The 8287-nt window shown below is 32.5% G+C and overlaps 1 pseudogene; it reads right to left on the reverse strand.

The window, feature by feature from the left end:
- Positions 1-361: 361 nt before the first annotated feature.
- Positions 362-6753, reverse strand: LOC145016711 (uncharacterized; annotated as a pseudogene).
- Between the last annotated feature and the right edge of the window lie 1534 nt (positions 6754-8287).

Consider the following 8287-nt stretch of genomic DNA (forward strand, 5'->3'; position numbering starts at 1 on the left):
CGCCTTACACAGCTCCAAGAATGAGAAGTGAACGAGAGATCTTTCCAGACACACTCTCTCTCTTCTTTTATTTGTTAGCAACCCGGATCCAACCCGCTTTAAGATCCGCAAGACCCGCGTGTTCATCTTCCCTGTAAAACATTTAACTCCAGAAGAATACAATCTATACACTTTACACCCTTTAAGTTATAAATAAATATGAGATTGAAAATAATTGAATTTTCCTTATTTTTCAACACTAAGCAGTACTTTAATATAAAATAAGTCATTTTAGATGTAGTAAAGTATTAAAGAACATTTTTAAATCAATAAATTATCTAAGCATAAGTTAGATTAATATATTGATAAATTTTCTTTCTTTTCAAAAAACAAATTTGGGTGTCTCCAGCCTTTCCATAGGATGAATCTTTACTGTCCAAGAATCCATTTGTGGCTTCTTTGCTCCATCTGGTGCATTCTGCATAAACAAAAACCCAAATCCAAATGAATCTTATATCTTTCATCTAAAATTATTTAAAATGATTTTAACTTATTTGGATAACAAACACAAATAATTTATATTATGTTTTGAAGAAAATGAAAATCTAATGGCTTACAATTAGTGAAAAAAAACCATATAAAATTTAATGATTGGTATTCATAAATGTAGACATCTTATTAATTGGTTTTTCCTATCAACTTAAATTTAAAAGATTAACATGTGAATATCTAGTTTAAAAAGTTTTAGTCTATAAGAGCATGAAGCTTGCTTTTGACAATTTACAATTTTGAAGATATGAAACTAAAATATAAAACACAAAACCATCAAGAATTTTAAGACATGGTAGCATCCATTTGTTTTAAACGAATACAAGTAATTGATTATAATATTTATTGGAAAATCAGATAAATACACTGCTATAATAACTTAAAAAGAGAAGTACATCGCTATTAATGGTTAAAAAGATAGGTAAATTGCAAGTGACGGTTAAAAAATATAAACATTGCTATTAATTATTAAAATAAAAAGTACAAATGTATTGATAATATAACTTTAAACTCTAAAGTAAAATGATGAAAATGGAACCCAATAATAATCTCTATTGCCAAATGGTAATTTCTTTCTAAGATTCTCAAATTTGCTTTATCACTTTACCCATACAATTATTACTTTATTATGATTATGATTATTATAATACTTGTTAGGTGGCTTAATAGGTAACAAAATCATTTTTCTGATCAAAAAGTCTACCACCACCATAATAGATGTCATACATAACACGATATCGACAGTTATATCAATTAGTTATGCATTAGAAAAGAACTCACCATTCAATTGAATAATCTGTCATTGCTGATAATCCTTCTTCCCGAAAATAGCAACATCAAGTTCAATTATATTAAACAATTTGCCCAAACATTAACATTTAATTAAATAGATTAACTAAGAAAAAATTTAATATCACGTTATAAGTAAGGTGGAAAATGAAATGTTATTAAATGTAAAAGCCAACTTTATACTTTCAAAAATCAAAAAGTATACATATTTTTATAATGGATTTTTTCAATCATTACGATTGTAATATTACCAACATAAGGTAAAAACCTGCAAATAAATGGTGTTTTTAGTTCTTGAAACAAAATAGATATATTGGAAATAACTTAAAAAGCCAAAACTTAGTTGATTGGTTGACTTTGTAGCATAACTTCCATATATTACTGAATCTAAAGTAGGTGACTGATGTTTTGCTCATACCCAACGACTCTACCTATGATATGAAGCCATTCCTGACCTGGCGAATATAGACCCCGATCATTTATAGGATTATTATCCACTGTGTGTGTGTGTGAGAGAGAGAGAGAGAGATAACTTAAGAGAGAAATGGTCTAAATTTATACAAAATAATACCTTTTGTAAGAATATCAATATCTGTTGTATCATTTTTTGTTCATGAACCTATAAAAGAGCCAATAATATATATATATATATATATATATATATATATATATATATATATATATACACTTCAAATTAGCAAATGAATAAAAAGAAACTCCATGTTACCTGGTGGAAACTCAAGGCTTATACAAATGTAATACCTTGATTACACGATGAACAATGGTAATCTCATGACGTTGAATGAAATTTATCTAAAAAAATGAAAAATGAAAAAGTTTAGAGATTAAATAGAAAAGTGATAAGAGTTATAAAATATTAGGGTAACAAAAAGAAATTGGAAGTCTTACATCAATGTTGAACACAACAATTTCACCCGCTCGAACAGGGTCTTCACCCATTCATGAACATAATATATCCCTTAAAATATATAAAGTCGAAATTAAAGAATTCATACATATGCTTGATGTGGAAACTTATAAAGATTTATTTAAAGATTCTACATTCACAAGTCAAAAAGAAAAGTAATAAATTGGACGAACTTACCCTTTGGAATGCAGGCTCCATACTTTCAGAAAGAAGAACTACAACAGGTGATTCACTACCAGGCACACACATCAGAAATTTCCATAGAATTAGTGCAGATGAAACAATCATACCTGAAGTCAAAACCAAAATGTATCGTAAGTATTCTGATAAAAATCAAATATATTTAAACACACATTTTACATTGGCATGTCACCATTAAGCTTAAATCTAGATTGTTGTTTACACCATTTAAAAAAAAACACAATAGTTATGTTGGGATGCAAAGTTATTCATGATTGACTTTGTAAATGTTTGACTTTTGTAAAACCGACTTGCATGTGGTGCATTAGCCTTTTGATACATGTGTTAGTGAGAGTGTGAGAGAGACATGTAAACACCTCTATATAAGGTGGGTTTGTCCACTTGTAGAGGAGTGCTTGAGAGATGTAAAAGTTGAGTGTGTAAGTGTGTGTTGTTTATGTAGTTTAGATATAGATCTTTTTTGTAACACCATATAGAATCAATACATCTCTTGAACACCCAAATCACCATGTTCAGTTGTGAAATCTTTTATTCCGCATGCCAAACCATGTTCTTGTCACTACAATTGGTATCAAAGCGAGTCTTCAAGATCAAGGTGATTTTTGAAGAACGATTCTCGGTTTGGCAACTTTTGTCACAATTTGAACAATTTTGGTGAGTCTCTGTTGGGTCAAAATATGGTTTATACTTTACTTTTCTGGGGAATTATATTTTTCTGTAATATTTATGGAGTTTACGGTCACGTTTACGGTTGAGTTTACGGCTGTAAACACCTTACGGCCATAAACCCATTTACGGCCCATGTCCACCAAGCCCATATCCAACATGTATAAATAGAGGTGTTAGGGTGAGGAGTAGAGATTGATGAATACGAAGTAGTTTACGGCCAGAGAGAGAAATCGTGTGTGAATCTTTTGTATCCGGATTATAATTCATATCAATACATACAAGATTCATATCAATTCTTCTTCTCCTTCTCCTTTATTTCATCTGATATCATCCGTTTGATTGGGATTCCGCACCATCAAACGGATTTGACTGATACACAGGCAAATTAGGGACTTACAGTCTCTCTCTATGATCTCTCTTAATCTCATTGAATCGTGCGTTGCGTTCTTGATTTTTGATTGTTTGACTCGTTGGATAAATTTTTTGGAAAAACTCATTTGTTGTGATCCAATATTGTTTTTGATCAAGGCTCGATCCAATCTCATATTTATTGTTCAATTTGATTCTCAATTGCAATTATTTGTCTAAATCAACAAATTGGGCCAAAAATCATGTTATGAATCCATTAATATATTTTGTTATCTTGAGTCCATGTTGTAATATTCGAAACTGTGCATGAACATTTCTAAACCCAATAATTCGTTAGTTTTTGATCCAATATCTTGAAACTTTTAGAGGCCAATCCAAGTCCTAATCTGGTTATTGTTCTTCATTGTGTTCTTTATCTATGCTTGTTCTTATCGTCAGCATTCAAATCGATCAAAACAAAATTAAGTCGTTTTTAGTTTTCCTCATCCTTGATCGATTTTATCACCTGAATGAAATTGGAATCAATTTTAGAATTGCTCATCTAAAATTGATTGTCAATATTTAGAGGATGGTCGTCTAGGGCAGTAGAGATCGGCAAAATGAGTTCACATTTATTTAAATCGAATGAAATTGTTGATAATATCGATTTGGGAAGAGTGACGAAAGTCAAAATTGAAACTTGTTTATAATTGAATCAGGAAGGTTCGATATTGGTTTTGAATTTTCAAAGGAATTGAATTTGAAGTAAGAAGTAACGAAGTATCGAGTACAGTTATGAACGAATTGAGGATATCAAACTCAAATGTTTATGCTAGAATCGATTTCATGTGTGTGTTTTGATTGTCGAAATATTGTTGTTAATATCACACACAGAATATGAAGTTTGTTCGATGGTCGGATGGTTCGATTTCAATGGTTCTTATGTTCTTTTGGGGTTGATTGTCAAATGTTGGCTTTTTGATTTCAATGTTCTGTTGGTCATTTGTTTTAGAATCGAATGAAATTGATGTAGGCTTTGAAGATTGCTATTGATTCTATGAGTTGAACTAATGTTGATTTTGAAGTCAAAAGCAAAAGATGATGAATTGCATTTTCTATCTGAGTTGACTTGTTGAAGTCAAAATCTGTTCTATTGATCTCAAATCTACTGGAAAGATTGATTTTAAAGGGTGAATTGATTTTTGATTTTAGAGTTCGAACGTGAGGTTTAGATTGAAGATGCGATATGTCGATGCAAACAGTTTCTTGTGTTCATCATGTGTTTGGGTTTGTCGGTGGATCAAATGGTTTGGATGAATGTTGGATTTGGGCTATTGAATCGAAGGGTATAATGATGATTTTGATTCGAATGGTCTCTATATTGGAATGATCAAAATTGTTAGTTTGAACGAAGGACAATTGAGTGATATTTGAAGGGTAAATGTGATTTGGGTTCGTTATTTGAATGATCGAAGGGATGTATGAGATTTGTACGAAGAATGATTTTGTTTTATACAAAGATGAAACTTTGAAGGGGGTATATTGAAAATTAATACGAAGAAAGTTACTCTTCATTAATGAGGCTTCGTATGCTTCGAATGTCAACATTTCATATAAACTGAAAGGATATGGAAAAGTTTCAAATTTGGCCCCTGAACCTTCGAATTTTTGACAATTCGGAAATTAATTCAAGTTTCGAATGTTTGACACTGTTCATCCAAATTTGAAAATTTTTTGGAGTTTCATGTATTTTGGGGATGCTTCGTATGATTTGAGCACAAAGGGTAGAATTTTCGAAAATGGTCCATAAGACTTCGAATTTTTGGCAGTTTGCACTCGAATTCGTAAAAGGACTGTTTTTGCTAAAAATTGAAGAAAATGCATTTCAAGCCCCTGCAGTTTGTGCAAATTGATGATTTCTACCCGGGTCACTGCAGAATTTTGAAATTGACAATTTCTACCCATTTTTTAGAAATTTTGTCAAAGGCAATCTGCGAACGAAGCTAAAAATTGATTATTTTTTGGATTTTCCGGATTGAAGCACAAAGTTTATTCCACATGTTAAGGGGGAGTTTTTACATGAAAAATTCTGAATAGAGCACGTTCTTTTTCCTTGGAGTTTTATAAACAATTTTCGATTATAAAAAAGGGGAGAAGTTCTATATGGAAATTCAAACTTGAATTTTTCATATTATGTGGATTTGAAGACCGAAGTGATCTTGAAGTTTTGAAGCCATGAGATGATGCAATTGGAAGTTCGGAAGTGATGTATTCGAAATGGGTTTGGTTTTATGGAAGATTTTTGGGGTGTGTTTTTTATGCGCAACTTTTGGGTGATTATTTGCAGTTAATCATTCGTTGCTGCTCGGATTGTATGGTCTCACATCCTAGAGCCCAAATTGATGAATCATGGAAGAATTGAAGATTGAAGTTTGTTTCAACATGTGTCACCTTTGAGGCTCGAACCGCGTAGTTGCTTGACTTTGGAAGATTTGAAGTGGGTCATTCATTCCTAACTTTGAGGGGGAGAATGTTTGGGTGCAAAGTTATTCATGATTGACTTTGTCAATGTTTGACTTTTGTAATACCCACTTGCATGTGGTGCATTAGCCTTTTGACACATGTGTTAGTGAAAGTGTGAGAGATAGATAGAGAGAGAGAGAGAGAGAGAGAGACATGTAAACACCTCTATATAAGGTCGGTTTGTCCACTTGTAGAGGTGTGCTTGAGAGATGTAAAAGTTGAGTATGTAAGTGTGTGTTATTTATGTAGTCTAGATCTAGATCCTTTTTGTAACACCATATAAAATCAATACATCTCTTGAACACTCAAATCACCATGTTTAGTTATGCAATCTTTAATTCCGCATGCCAAACCATGTTCTTTGTCACTACAAGTTATTCAAGTTTTTTCAAGAAATAACCTTGATTAGAACAATAATATATAAGAACTTAAAATTCTGAGTTATACAAAGAGGTTTTTTCTTTATCTTCCTAATTTTATACAATATGTAATGCTCTGAAAGTACTCCGAAAATGCAAATTTAGGTTTTCTTCATAAGTATAAAAAAATATGAGTATAGAATAATCGAGATGCATGAAAATAGGGATAATAGAATTCTTGTATCATATGCAAAAATTAGAAATCAGAAATGAATGAGTGAAGGTATATATCTAGGTTAGAGGTTGTGGAAAGAGATAGGATAGAATACCCAGAGTGATTGGCTGCTCTAAGGCTTGTTTGACATTAATGGACTTCAACGAATTGATCGAATCTCCGATGAGACCCATCTTCCTAAAGTTTCGATCTTTCTCATTTATAATTGCTTCCTACTTCAATTTGACCCCGATTTCATAAATCAACCTTTAACGAGGGTTGGATGATTCAAGGTCTATGGAATTCTCAACAATTCTTTTAATAGTAATATTTGGATGTCATACAATTATATTAAACAAATTGTCCAAACATTAACATGATAGAAAATTATCTAAACAACGATGGAATCAAAATTTCCCAAATCATATGAACATGAAGAAAAGGAGAGGGAGAGAGAGAGAGAGAGAGAGAGAGAGAGAGAGAGAGAGAGCGATGGGCAGCTAGATTAGGGTTTCAAATCAATGAGCGGATTTCTCTCGAAAATAACAAATGAATAAGAGGTACACAGGTAGTTTGGGAAAATCACTTAAGTATTTTAGGCGGGATAAATCTGTAATGGGGGCTAATACAATGACACCTAGCAAAATTGGTTTTATATATTAGATTAGGGGATTAGTTTTAAATATATATCGAGAAAATTGATCCAACAGTACCTTCTCTTCTCTAACAAATCTTGGAAGATTTACTATTTTAAATGGTCCTATTAATTGGTGCTTTCATTGCTTTTCAACATGCCTCCATAATGAAGTCCCCTGCCACTCAAAGATTCCATGGTCAATATCGTTGATCAAATTGTTGGTCCATGAATTGGTTAAGTCTCAACATCAGAGGCATAGGAGAAGAACAAAAAGTCACATGGGCTATTAGATTAAAGAAACAAAATAATCTCTTTCATGGGGCTTCAAGAAACACAATTGGCGAATGTTGAATCAATTGACGTGGCTGGTTGTTTGGATTCACTGGAGATTTCATGGTCTGCGGTTGAGGCTACTAGTTGATCCGGAGGCATACTAGTATTTGGGATAATAGTATCTTCAGTATTTTGGAGGTTAGAAGGTCTAGGTATTATGTTATTACCATTGGAAGGTGGATTGGTATACAAGGTTTAACCATCCTTGCTAATATTTACGGCCAACAAGCACCTGCTAAAAAGCTTAAACTATGGGATAAGTTGATCAATATTATGAACAAGAAACCTGGTACATGGATCATATTCGGAGACTTTAATGTGGGAAAATGGCCAGAGTAAAGAATCAATTCGCAGTTCTGCTCCTCTAGTTCCAGTGAATTCAATCGTTTTATCACTGAGGCTAGTTTACATGATGTTAGGATGGGAGGTCATTGCTTCACGTACTTTTGCGGGGATGACTTGAAACATAGCAAATTGGATATATATTTAGTCTGTTTGAATTTTATGAATCAATTTCCTATTGCTTTGGTTACTTCTCTCCCTAGGGACTTATCATACCATTGTCCTAATCTCCTCTCCCCCTCATTCTCAGACTTCGGGCCTCCCCCATTTAGATTCTTCAATTCATGGATGACGAATGACGATTTTGACAGGGGTAGTTACATCTGCTTGGATAAATTTTGTTGGGTATGGTACTCCGGATATGCTTTTTGCTGCAAAAGCTCTGATATCTTAAGAAGGAAATCAAAAAATGGCGT

Source organism: Lactuca saligna, chromosome 9 (assembly GCF_052625555.1).
Source record: "Lactuca saligna cultivar CGN05327 chromosome 9, ASM5262555v1, whole genome shotgun sequence".
Taxonomy (NCBI): Eukaryota; Viridiplantae; Streptophyta; class Magnoliopsida; order Asterales; family Asteraceae; genus Lactuca; species Lactuca saligna.